Here is a 14,887-nt window from a genome sequence, read left to right as displayed (position 1 = left end):
ACACACACACGCACACGAAAACACATACACACGCATCTAGACACACATGTAAACACTAATATACATATATGTATTTATGTGTGTGCATGTATGTGTGTGTGTGTGTGTGTGTATAAACCTAAAATCTACATACTGTGTATCAGTGTACTGTATATCCCTGTGTGGTCCAGTGTGGTCCAGAGTGGTCCAGCGAGGTCCAGTGTGGTCCGTCGTGGTCCAGTGTGGTCCATCGTGGTCCTGCGTGGTCCAGTTTGGTCCAGATCGTCACAACGGATAGAGTTTCATCGGACCGCAGTTGTTGGTCATCCAATATTGCGGTGTTCAAAAGTGTAATGGAAAGTTCTGTGGGGATTTTTTCTGCTCGAACATTTAGTGGAGTTCACACATTCACCCTCACCCACACATGGGGCGAAAAAGAGAAAAAAATGTATTTGCAATATCATCAGACAGACGTAGGTTTAGGTTAGGTTATGAGAGGATTTTAATCACCATGAACCTTGAAATATGAAAAAAATATAAATAAACAAAGAAATAAACATAAAATAATTCTCCCCATTGCTATATTATTTTAAAAGTCGGGTAATATTTCTAATGTTAATAAAATCGTAAGAGATATAAGCTAAAGGTTAGATAACAGACTCCCAAAATCAGTCTTAATTCACCAGCTGAACACTATACTTGACCATCTCCTCTATCACAGCCAGACGCTCCTCTCCAGAAAATGAAATGAATGAGGCGCGTGGAGGAGCGGATCTTTGTCTTGAAGCCAACCTTAAGGGTCAGTTATGTGGAGAACAATAGTAAGTTTGCCGACCCTTCTGACGAGGGGGCAGCCACACAGGGGTAAACAACAGAGGCGTCGACTCTAAGCTGTAAGGGATGAAGTTTGTTCTTTTGAAAATTTTTGAGTTCATAAATGTTTATTGTGATTAGTGGTATTAAAGATGATTAGAGAGAGAGAGAGAGAGAGAGAGAGAGAGAGAGAGAGAGAGAGAGAGAGAGAGAGAGAGAGAGAGAGAGAGAGAGAGAGAGAGAGAGAGAGAGAGAGAGAGCCCACCTTTGCCTGAGAGACATCAAATAGAGGTATCAAAACTCTTCTTAAGGCAAAAGTTCTCCAAATATTCCATCTGGGTTCTTACATGATCGACTCCCAAATATTCCCCTCTGCGGTGTAGGCTTCCATCAGCTCTGTATAGCCTGGACGTGTTAGGAGGGGAGGAGGGGGGCGTTAAGACATAAATTCTCTGTTTAGGGGAGCGAGATTTAACCTTGGTGAGTGTGGCTGATATTACAATGTTGTCCAGACCAATTCAATTTTCCAGCTTCTGAAACCATAACATCAATTCCAGCAGTATAAACCAACCTAAGTTTTTATCATGGTTTAGCGGGAACGAGTTTTACAAGAGGTTATGAAAAAAGAAAATAAATGTTTATCATAGTATGTAAGGCTTTCATTCCCTGAGCAAATAACATGACGTACACACACACACACACACACACACACACACACACACACACACACACACACACACACACACACACACACACACACACACACACACACACACACACACACACACAACACACACACACACACACACACACACACAGGAGACGGCATGAGGAAAAACGTAGGCAAGTATATCATTTTTTTTCTAAAGATTTTTAATGTCGTTGTTGAATGAAGAATGTATGATGACTATGAGAATATTGGAATATTTATACACAACACAATACAACACACAACCAACACAACACACACAACACACACAACACACACAACACTTTCATATATTAGCCTGAAGAAAAAATATTACCTTCTGCTACAACACAAAGAAATACTACTACCAGAATGTTGCCTCAAATACCCTTTAAAATATTCAGTAATTAATCTTTTACCTGAACAAATAATTTTAGGTATATTTAGGTGATATATTTAGGTAAACAAATTAAATTACTATTATTTTTAAGGCAGATGTGTTTAACCCCCTTTTAAGGTATTTCAGTTTGTATATTTTTACAGTGGAACCTCCATATAATGAACTATTCTCTTCACATAATCCATCACTTAAGGTTCCACATCTAACGGACTCTCGATATAACGGACTTTCATCTCTATATAGTTCATTAGATAGAACTTTCACAATTAACGGACCCTTGATATAACGAACTTTCCTCCATATAAAATCCGTTAAAAAGAGGTTTCACTATATTAATTTTAGAGCAGGCAGGTGAGTGTGCACAGGTGTGTGAGAGGTGGACATTACTACTCACCTGTGATAAAAAAAATATACACATGATATAAAGTTTTGTTCACGGCCGTTCAGTTAAAATGTATATATAAACATTGACATTGTTAAGCGTAAATGCGTACTTAAGAGAGTTTTATAGGTTGTAAAAAATTAGGAATGCTACAAAAGTTAATTATATGTATATACTTTTATTCACACGTTCACTGGGTCTCTCTCTGACACACACACACACACACACACACACACACACACACACACACACACACACACACACACATACACTCAAATACTTCATTAATACTACCTCACCACAATCTCCTAACCTAACCTAACCTAACCTAACCTAACCTAACATAGTAAATTTTTCACCTCACCAGCGTGACTGTTACCTTGTATGATACACTACTCTCAGGTAACACATAACACTACTCCCAGGTAACACGTAACACTACTCCCAGGTAACACGTAACACTACTCTCAGGTAACACGTAACACTACTCTCAGGTAACACGCAACACTACTCTCAGGTAACACGTAACACTACTCACAGGTAACACGTAACACTACTCTCAGGTAACACATAAGGTCTTCACCCTCTATATCATGTACAGGTAAACAAGTTTATTTTAATATTGATGATTTCTTGTACAAGTGATTTACAGACATAGGAACTTAGTGCTGATATTCTCCATATAAATCACTACAATAACCGTGGGTATTGGCTCTATATTTCACTACTTTGGTGATTTATTTACGACCTGAAAGGAAAAAGGATGAATATCTGTCTGACTGTCTAACCATGGCTGTCTGTCTGTCTGTCTATACACACATCTAGAGCCGAAGACTTGACTGCTAATACAAAGTGTGGAGAATATTTCCCCTATACCACCACTTATTACCTACCGCGAGACCTGGAAAACTCTCTCTCTCTCTCTCTCTCTCTCTCTCTCTCTCTCTCTCTCTGTGCCAGGAGAGAGAGAGAGAGAGTACAAAGAAAATGTTGCCTTAAAAACTGGGGGTAGTCATTACTCATTCTGTTCTTAATATACAAACCAACTTATCATTAATCAGCCTCAATTTCCCAGAATGTATCGCTCGAGTGTTCAAAAAGAAAGTATCCTTAGAAAGTGGTGTGAGAGAGAGAGAGAGAGAGAGAGAGAGAGAGAGAGAGAGAGAGAGAGAGAGAGAGAGAGAGAGAGAGAGAGCAGTGTTTACACCCAAAGTTTCATACTGAGCATATATATATATTTTTATATTAAGAATTCTTCGCTAAATATCATAATTCTTCGCACTCCTGATTAAATGTTTGGTATTTAGTCGAGGACGAAAGTTTTCCCAGAGATTAATGTGGCGTTGTGTTGTTTCTCTTGTGGTCGTGTTTACATGGTGAGATAAATATGAACATTATAGAGGAGGAGAAGCAGGGGGGGAGAGAGAGGGTGGAGAAAGAGGTGGAAGAGGGGGGAGGAGGAGGAGGAAGATGAGTAGGGGAAGAGGGAGAAGAAGGGGGAGGAGGAGGAAGAAGATGAGTAGGGGAAGAGGAAGAGGAGAGGGAGAAGACAGAGGATGAAGAGAGGGAGGAGAAAGAGGAGGAGGGGGAGGAGAAAGACGACGAGGAGGGAGAAGAGGAGGAGGAGGAGGTTTTCCCAGAGATTAATGTGGCGTTGTGTTGTTTCTCTTGTGGTCGTGTTTACATGGTGAGATAAATATGAACATTATAGAGGAGGAGAAGCAGGGGGGGAGAGAGAGGGTGGAGAAAGAGGTGGAAGAGGGGGGAGGAGGAGGAGGAAGATGAGTAGGGGAAGAGGGAGAAGAAGGGGGAGGAGGAGGAAGAAGATGAGTAGGGGAAGAGGAAGAGGAGAGGGAGAAGACAGTGAGTGACTGGGAGAGTAATTGAGTGAATGAGTGACTGAGTGAGTGCCTGCAAAAGTGAGTTTGACTGACTGACTGACTGACTGACTGATCTCTACTGTCTAATTTACCGATTAAAAGACTACAAAACAACTCCACCAGTTTATTGACACTATTAAATCAGGTGTCGGGAATTCGCTGAGGATTTCCCCTTTAAAAAAATCCTCGGTGTAAAAACTGGAGGAAAAGGAAAAACGGAAGCCAATTTTATCCACTTCCTTCTACGTTGATCACCATCTTGTAAACAAAGTCTCTGAGTGGGGGCTGCGGGCCTAAGCGATTAATGGACGCGTGGCAAAATTAACCCAACCTAACCTAACCTAATACAGCATTCTCAAATAATTCTTTGGTGTATTGGGGAAGAATATATAAGTTATTTTAGGTTAGAATAATAAGAACTGACTATGATTTGTACCTGTTATAAAAAAAATACTTTAGGCTCGTTTTCTTTATTTTTCATATTTGCGCGTTTTTTTTTTGTTGTTTTTTTGTTTCCCACCAAAAAATCACATGCGGATCGATTCCTGTTCTTAGTGTGAATTTATTAACTGATTATATTAAAAAAAAAAACCAAAAAACAAGACGAGTATATATTACAAATTACGAATTTATTACGAATTCCCATAGCATGAATATAGCAACACATAGCTTCTAAAATTCGGTTCTATATTCGAGCCGAACTTGCCTGTGTGGATAACTGGACACCAGCCAGTCAGTGGAAAAGTACCATGTGATATATAAAACTGAACCACTCACAGTCTGGCATTCTTCTTTTTCTTCTCGTTCTTTTTTCATTGTTCTTTTTACTTCGCTCTTGTAGGCCTAGTTGTTGTTATTGTTGTTGCCGCTGCTGTTATCATTTTCTTCCTCTTCTTCTTCCTCCTCTTCTTATTCTTCCTTCTCTTCTTCTTCCTCCTCTTCTTCCTCTTCTTCTTCCTCCTCTTCTTCCTCTTCTTCTTCCTCCTCTTCTTCCTCTTCTTCTTCTACCTCCGCTCTTTCCAAGTTTCTTTTTCATTTTATCTATCCACCCTGTTCTTAGCCTATCTCTCTCATTCTCTCCGTCTCTCACCCACTACCTTCCACCACGTTCTTCTTGCCAACCTCATTTCCTCCATTCGTCTCTGATTGACATTTTTCTCTTATTTCTATAGTTTTATCTACATTACTCCACCCTACATCCTTTCTCCTTATAAACTTGTGAAAATTCCATCTATATCAACTGGTGTTTTCGAAAGATAAAAAAAATAGACTTCAATTTCAATTTTTATCAATCACGAGTCAATTGTACGTCAGGTTCCAGCCCCGGGGAAAAAAAAAAAGCTTATTTCTCAATTTTACACAGAGTCTCAGCACAAGGTTACAAATCAGTGTTTATTTTTCATCTCCTGGGCGATTTTTAAGGTCTCTCTCTCACGTACACAAACACACACACCACACCAAATACCCCTGGCATGGTAAAACAATAGCAGTAGAAAATAAAGAAAAGAAATGAAAGAAAATGCTGAAAAAATTGTAAAATAATCAGAGAGAGAGAGAGAGAGAGAGAGAGAGAGAGAGAGAGAGAGAGAGAGAGAGAGAGAGAGAGAGAGAGAGAGAGAGAGAGAGAGATCCTTTCCAGCTGAAAGATGACAGAACACTCCCAGAGAAATACTTACTGTCATCTGAAATGTCAAGTAGCAGCAATACCTGTCGACCCCTGGACTACCGCTGGGTGAAATCCATCAGAATATATATGCAATTTGATCTCAAGTCGCCAACTGTCTCCCTAACTTGTTAACTGAACTTTAGCGAGGCTCAGGTGGCTTTGTAGGGTGGGGAGGGGGGGGGAGAAGATGGTGATTACACGTTGGATAGTTAGTGAAACAACGACTAAATTACTGGATGGTGTCATTACTGTTTCCCTTTACTAGCAGAACCACAGTAAACCCTCAGGTATAACTTTCCCTTTAGCTGACAGGGGAAATTCTACATCGGACCTAAAACACTTGCTTTCCCATCTAACACACAAGCTTGGTGGAAATTAGTATAGCGACTGACCACACACACACACACACACACACACACACACACACACACACACACACACACACACGAGATAGACGGGACAAATAGGTATTCGATTCATAAACACCAACACCAACTCGGTCGTGTGTGTGTGTGTGTGTGTGTGTGTGTGTGTGTGTGTGTGTGTGTGTGTGTGTGTGTGTGTGTGTGTGTGTGTCCTAACTCTTGAACTTATTAAAGCACAATACCCAAAACATTCCCTCACGCCTACAATCAATCAGAGCCAGACGACACAATCTCAACCCAAATAAATGAAGACTATTAATACGAGACAACCACTTCGACGACTCATTGCAGCGGTAATGACCAGTTGCGTCCATTGTCCACAGCTGCTGCAATATGGTCCAATCTCCGGCAACCAGCTGGCACCGGACCTCCTGCCCAGACGTTAATGGGTAATCCGTCAGGGGCTCGAGGTCGTTCTCCCACAGAGTAAATTACCGCCTTCAGGAAAACTCGTAATGTATATTGGAATAAATTCATCTCTCCTGTACTTTACTAATGTCAGGTAAAGTAGGTGTTAGAGTAGTCATTAAGAGCTGTTATATTTTATTGATTATTATTAGTATTATTATTATTACCAACAGGCCACCAGGTAACTAACACACCACCAGGTAACTAACACACCACCAGGTAACTAACACACCACCAGGTAACCAACACACCACCAGGTAACCAACAGGCCACCAGGGCCGGGTTAAGACTTTCGTAGGCCTTAGGCACCTCCAAGATATGGGGCCCCATTTGACAGCATATTCACTAATAACACAAGCTAGTACCTAATTATAAAATGTGATGTCGAAAGAATAAGATTCAGTGATGTTTGCCATGAATTGAGTAAAAGAAAATGGGTTAGATCAGCTGTTCTTGTACAGTACAGAAATAGTTTTGTTTACAAGAAGCACAGCTAGCTGGTGGACACTAATAGGATTAAGTAATAAATAAATGGAAAAAAAGTACCTCAGTATCAATTTAATAATAACCTGTAGAAAAAGGGGAAGAAAAGTTCTCGTTTTATTTTTCGTAGGCCCCCAATATCTCGTAGGCCCTAGGCACTGTGCCTACTGTGCCTAATGGATAATCCGGCCCTGCAGGTGACCAACAAAAGATCAACGTGTAAGCGGGTAACTCAATCTCTCACCATCACCTGGGTTTGTCAGACGGCCGTGAGATGGTCATGCACCTGGACTGACACCTGACACTGATCGGGGAAGACAGGTGAGCTGACAGCCTTCTGGTAGGATCCATCTAACGCTAAACACACGCGTGATAGAGGGTGTGGACAAAAAAGGGAGACGTGGGAGGTGTGGGAGGTGTGGGGGGCGTGGTTGGCGTGGGAGGCGTGGGGGGCGTGGTTGGCGTGGGGGAACTGGGGGTGTTGGGGGTTGCTTGTTGGTAGTAGTGTACAATAGATAAGTGTAGTGTTGTGTAAGTAATGGAGACAGAGTATTGTTGGTAGTGTAGATGTAGTGTACGGAGGGTGTAATACTGATAAATAAATAAATAAATAAACACAATATATTTAAGTTGTATCAGCCACTCGTTCGTATCTCACAGGATAATGAAATGAATTAGCCAGACATTTTCAAGGTAAGAATTTTTCCTGTAGAAGCTGCATCCGGACACTCCTCTCCCCTCCCCACCCCCTCCCTCGTGTAGCAGCGTGTCACCTCCGTCAGGAAAGACTCGATCTTCCCGGTGCTTCATACTTCCCCCCACCTTAATTACATACACATTCCAGAGGGTGAGGTTCAAGAGGGAGAGAGGAGGTGAGAGGCCGGATGTCTTACAGTAGAGAGGAGGGAAGGAAGAGGGAAGTGGAGGGAATAAACTCGATGGGAGGTAAAGGAGGAGGGCAAATGAGAAATCGGAGAACTATCAAGAGGAGAGAGAGAGAGAGAGAGAGAGAGAGAGAGAGAGAGAGAGAGAGAGAGAGAGAGAGAGAGAGAGAGAGAGAGAGAGAGGTGTCTTCGTAATGTGTGTATGGTTGTTGGTGCTGGTGCCAATGTGTGTCATAATCCTACGGACAGCCTCACTCACTGTGCAACTATCACCACAATGTTTACGTCTGTAGGAATAACCCATCCATGTAGTGCCAAGACTTACTGCGCATGCGTCAACATCTTGGTACACTGTTTACTGTACATTCACCCTCCATCATCAAAACGCTTTCTTCAGTAGAGTAAACAGCGAGAGAAGCTACCCCCCTCTTGGACGAGTTAGAGCCGCTTGGATATTCGCCAGTACATCTATGTGTCACTTTACATGTACAGTATGTGTGTTTGTACTTTAATGTAGAGCTACAGACACATCCTCTCAGTGCCACCAACAACTGAGTGGGAAAGAGATGGGCGCTATAAGAGGTTCTTTTGTGTTGGACGGCGCCTGGACGTATATATATGCATCTATACATTATACTATACCGGGATATACAGTAAGTTCTATATGTATAGGAAACAAGAACATATGAAATCACACATACATAACGCATATATATTTTTTTAATATCAATATACTGTACAAACACAGACACATACTCTGAGATACACACTTAAAACACAACAGCACACGCACAAATACATACACACACGCCCACACAGGCACCTACACAGACACACATACATGAATACAGTGATAATAATAATAATGGTTGCTCCTCATGTCACCAGGATGGCCGGACCTAAGGCCACCTAGGCGTGAATTTGTTTAAGGTGTAGAAGCTGTCGCCAACACAACAACCACACTCGTGACCCTGAGTTAACGAGCTGCATGACCCAGTGTCAAGGAATAGTCCGAGAAGACCGGACAACTCGCCAACTGCACTGGCTAACCATTACCCAGGAAAACGATCCGCAAATTGATTACTGCTGGGTAGACAGAGACAAATGGCGTTAAGAAACTTGTCCATAATTAGCCTTGCCCGGGGACTGAGGTTCGATAAATGATGTTCTCTTATTCTGAGCATGAGAGAAGTTAACTTTTTTTTTCCTTTTCTTTGTCTCCCTATCTCACTCACAATCTTTCTCTTCCTCTCACTGTTAACCTTTCTTTCCTCCACACTACTCCCCGTTTCTCTCTCTTCATTTCCCTACCATTATCTCTCTCTCTCTCTCTCTCTCTCTCTCTCTCTCTCTCTCTCCCCGCTGTCGCCTGGAGGTGGTGAAATACTGGACTAAGATAATGTGAAAGCTGCATTAGTGGAGGGAGTTAGGGCACCCCGGCTGGGCTCTGGGCCAAGGACGGGCCAAGCTGTGGATGGCCCAAGAAGCTGATGGATCAAGCTGTGGATGGTCCAAGAAGCTGATGGATCAGCTGTGGATGGCCCAAGAAGCTGATGGATCAAGCTGTGGATGGACCAAGAAGCTGATGGATCAAGCTGTGGATGGTCCAAGAAGCTGATGGATCAAGCTGTGGATGGACCAAGTGTGTGTGTGTGTGTGTGTGTGTGTGTGTGTGTGTGTTATCTAAGGTAAAGTTAGATCAGGTGAGGTGAGGTTAGGTTAGGTTTTTTTATTAGACAAGAGATGTCATTTTGTTACTATAAAAAAGATTCAGAAATACAATCACCAACACATACAATCACCATCACATACAATCACCATCACATACAATCACCAACACATACAATCACCATCACTCACAATCACCAACACATACAATCACAAGACACTACAACAAGAAAAAAATATCACAACTCACTACTGATAAGAAAAGACAGAAACATTACACTTTCTTTCCAGTTGGCGAAATGATTACCCGAAAAAGTTGCCGAAAAAGACCAATGAAAAGATAAGAAAAAAAAAAAGATACTAAGATATCAAGCGTAGTTGTTTTTTTTTATTATTCACAATATAAAGTTTTGGGGAGGACAGGATCTGAAGTTTGTGTCGCGTGGAAAAGTAAGAGATATGAGTGCGATTGTTTATTTTGAGTGCGATCGTTTATTTTGAGTGAGTGAGTGAGTGAGTGAGTGAGTGAGTGAGTGAGAGAGAGAGAGAGAGAGAGAGAGAGAGAGAGAGAGAGAGAGAGAGAGAGCTAATACTCTCTACCTCAATCATACATTCTCCACTAGACTCCAAATTTCTCTCTTTTCCATAACCCTGTTTTAACACGAGTCTCCCAACAAATTCATTCCCTCTGATCCTCTTTTTGTTTCTTTTGTCCCTTTGTTGACATTGTCTAAGTGATTAATCTTTCTCTCACACACACACGTTTTTATGGTACTCTCTCTCTCTCTCTCTCTCTCTCTCTCTCTCTCTCTCTCTCTCTCTCTCTCTCTCCACCAGTTAACGAACAATGTGGTAAAGTAGAAGAAAAATATATCTAGTGCCTTCAATAATTTTGTTTTTATTAATTTTTCCTACGTTGGCTAGTGTTAGGTGTTCTGGTGAGTCAGACAGAGCCAAGCTAGTACCTTCCACATGTTGTATTCCACCTCCTCCTCCTCCTGTCACCTCCTCCCTCCCTCCTCCCTCCTCCTCACCTTTCATCACCTCCTTCTCTCTTCCTCCACCTTCATCACTCCTTTCTCCTCCTCCTCCACCTTCATCACCTCCTTCTCCTCCTCCTCTTTTTCGCCAGGAATTAACCATGCAAATCTCCTTCCTTTCTTTCCTCTTCTCCTCCTCTTCTCTTCCTCCAAGTGTAAACAATGCAGCCCTCCTCCCTCCTCCTCCCACTTTTCCTCCAACAGTAAACAATGCAGCCCTCCTCCCTCCTCCTCCCCCTTTTCCTCCAACAGTAAACAATGCAGTTTTTCTTGAGGTCCAACTTTGCGTTCCTAAGATTGTACTTGAGACAGTTTATCTCTCGAGTACAAGGTCAACCCCTGAGTACAATGTAAATTAGCCTGTTGAGTGAGATATCTTAACCCAAGAGTACGATGATTTAACCCATTGAGTACGATTACTTAATTCCATGAGTAGGATGATAGTGTACTCAGGCGGTTGAATCGTTTTATATAATGTTACTAATGAACCAACAAGTGATGGCGAATTGTAGTACAGAATACAATAAAACAAGCCGATGTCTCCTCTAGGGTCACACACACACACACACACACACACACACACACACACACACACACACACACACACACACACACACACACACACACACACACACACACACCTGAATCTCACTTTTATCATCTGTTTATTGTATATTTTCAGCCTCTGGCGGCCATGTCCTCAACAAACCGTTAATTATTATTATTATTATTATTATTATAAACAAAGAAATATATATACTGTATTTTTTTATATTGTAGTGGTGGTGATGGCTGGGGTGGTGGTGGTAGTAGCGGTGGTGGTTGGGCAGTAGTGGTGGCTGAGGAGTGGTGGTAATAGTGGTGGCTGTAGTGGTGGTGGCTGGGTGCGGTAGTAGTGGTGGCTGAGGAGTGGTGGTAGTAGTGGTGGCTGAGGAGTGGTGGTAGTAGTGGTGGCTGGGTAGTGGTGGTGGCTGGGTAGTGGTAGTAGTGGTGGCTGAGGAGTGGTGGTAGTAGTGGTGGTGGCTGGGTGGTGGTAGTGGTGGTATAAGCGGCCACTGTGTAACTCTCGACAACAGTCATATGCAAATAAACCTCTCTTGCCGGCCGCCATTTCCTTAATGGTAACAAGGGTCTCTTGCCTGCTATAACACTACAGTGACTCGAGTCTTTTGTATAATAAATGCTTTCATAACGTGAGCCTCTGGAGTCTATGTATGGTTGAGAGAGTGTTTAAACCCACATGTATTTCTCTAAAAAACATAAATATTTCCTCGTAAATGTCAATAAGACTCCGCGAACTTGACTGTCGAGTGATACAGAGTGTAAGGTGACTCGCTGTTTACTACTCAGGCAGGAATACACGGGAGACTCAGAAGTAAACAAACACATAACGTCTGAGCCTTAACTGTGTATGTGAGCGACTATAAGGCTCAACATAATACTGAGTCTAATTAAGAATGTGTTTTATACTTAATGATGAGTATTATTCACATTTACACTCGACAAATATGGAGAATATTGCATTACGCTATTATTAATATTGTTTCCAAACTTGTGTGGCGTTAGGGTACATGTCTATGATGTTTATAGTAACATTACTGGTATAAGTTTAATGTGTGGTTCTGTAAATACCGGTGTGTCTAGTAGAGGGAGGGAGGGAGGGAAGGTGGGAAGGAGAGAGGGAGGGAAGGTGGGAGGGAGGGAAGGTGGGAGGGAGAGAGGGAGCGAAGGTGCGTGGAAAAGAGTAGGGGAAAGGGTGGAAGGGAGAGGAATGGAAGGATAAAGGGAGCGAGGAAGGTTACGACGAGAGGAAGGAAGGAATGAGGGAGGGGATGGAATAAGTTAGCGAGTGGTGCTACAAACATGAGCAACTAACGAGAGAACAAACTTGGACACATTAATATGTAAAACACACTACATTAACCCCTGGAGTGTGGTGATGACTGAACACACCAAGTAAAAAGAAGAGTCATCGTACTCAAGTCATCGTATTGAGTGGGGTTAAGATAGTTTACTCAAGGGTTAACTCATTGTACTAAGCTGCAGGTGTACTCATATATACAGTACTATAAATCAACTGTCATCCTAAATTTTGGTCGAATACATTGTGGACAAGTTAAGTCATTCGACGCACTTACACTATTGATGGTCCTCGGAAACAGTTGACATTTAGCTTATATTAAGTATATATTATAAAAAAAATACAATGGTAGACGCAGAAATGACTTAGTAAACATAAAATGAAGTGCTAGTCAACACCTCAGAGCTTCACAGGCCAAGACACATACCAAACACACACGTATACATATGTGTTATAGGTACATACTACAATAACACTATAAAATACAAAGAAAATGTTGAGATGTACTTAGTTCCAAGGTTTATTTAGTTAACCATTACTTAAACTTATGATGGCAGTAGATATTGGTGTTGTTCTCTTATATGTATGGTTTAAGCCTTTACTGTTGTTCCGAGTAACTTTACATTGTATTATTTCTGTCCCAAAGTCTTTATATTATGACATAGTGGCGCATAAGGCAGGTCACCATTCTCTTCCTGACTGTTCCGTCAATCTCTAAAACGACAGTGAAATAAATGGACGATAAACATTCAAACATTTCACGAAATTTTAAAACACTCGGAGCTGTAGTTTTTCAATACAGTATGTCACTCTGGTTTATTAACTTAGGCAAGGATGAAAAAAAAAAAGATAGCAGATTGATACGAATTTCAATGCTAGAGACTGCTGGGAGAGAGAGAGAGAGAGAGAGAGAGAGAGAGAGAGAGAGAGAGAGAGAGAGAGAGAGAGAGAGAGAGAAGAGAGAGAGAGAGAGAGAGGCTGTAGAGAAAAATTAAGAGGTTTTGTAGCTCTCACACACACACACACACACACACACACACACACACACACACACACACACACACACAAATCGAATTTCACCAACAATAATTTACAAACCTAATACTAAAAATACTCCCCATAGACACTGTGATTGAACCAGACTCCAAGCAATTTTATCCATAAAATTAAACATCAAATATCCTAAGGTTGATTTTTATTCAATTTTTATTCAATTTTTATTCGTTCTCGACATTGACAATTAAAAAAGAAACTCCAACCCCTAAATGTGAATATGTAGATTTTCATGTAGATATATATCGAGGAATTAATTGTTTTGTAACAAGTTTAATATAGGCGTGAGAGATTGTATGTCCCACTTTAATATATATTCATCCTAACTCGTGTAGTATATTTAGAATTTTTTCAGTCATTTAGGTAAAGTTTTCGCCTGGTGGGGAATTGTCTATCTATCTATCTATCCATCTATCGATCTATCTGTCTGTCTGTCTGTCTATCTATCTGTCTGTCTGTCTGTCTGTCTAACAATACAAAATAATTCTATGGATCTGTCGTATACCTAATACAATTGCTTCCTTCAGAGTCTCAACACAAACGAGAGAGAGAGAGAGAGAGAGAGAGAGAGAGAGAGAGAGAGAGAGAGAGAGAGAGAGAGAGAGAGAGAGAGAGAGAGAGAGAGAGAGAGAGAGAGAGAGAGAGAGAGAGAGAGAGCCTGTCGTTAATAACACAATTCCTTCACTCTGAGGTGACTAATCACATGTTACTGTTAAAGTCATCATCCAATTCAGTAGTTCATCTTGGGGAAGGAGGGGCGGGGGAAGGGTATGTCTAAGTATGGGTGTGACAGGGTGGGAGGTGGGGCTTAGGGGTTGGCGGGGTTGTGGGTTTGGGGTTGGGGTTGGTTGGGGAGGGCTAGGGTGGGGCTGGGGATGGTTAGGTGGGTTGGAGGGGTTAGTGGGTTTGGGTGGGTTGGAGTGGCTGGGAGGGTTAGGTGGGTTAGGGGTTGGTTAGGGGTGGGTTGGAGTGTTAGGGGTGGGTTGGGGATGGTTAGGGTGGGTTGTGGGATGGTTAGGTGGCTCTGGGTGGGTTGGAGTGGCTGGGGTGGGTTGGGGGTTGGTTGGGGATGGTTAGGTGGGTTGAGGGTTAGGTGGGTTTGGGTGGGGTTGGGGATGGTTAGGGTGGGTTGCGGATGGTTAGGGGTGGGTTGGAGGTTAGTAGTAATGCATAGTTTACACGCCTCCACATTCTCAAGCTCAGATCAATGGTAGTGAACGGGAGCGTTTACTCTTGGTTAGGTCACCCTGCTACCAC

This window comes from Homarus americanus, unplaced genomic scaffold (assembly GCF_018991925.1).
Source record: "Homarus americanus isolate GMGI-L3 unplaced genomic scaffold, GMGI_Hamer_2.0 scaffold7626, whole genome shotgun sequence".
In the NCBI taxonomy this organism is placed as follows: domain Eukaryota; kingdom Metazoa; phylum Arthropoda; class Malacostraca; order Decapoda; family Nephropidae; genus Homarus; species Homarus americanus.
Note: the sequence above shows the minus strand (reverse complement) of the source record.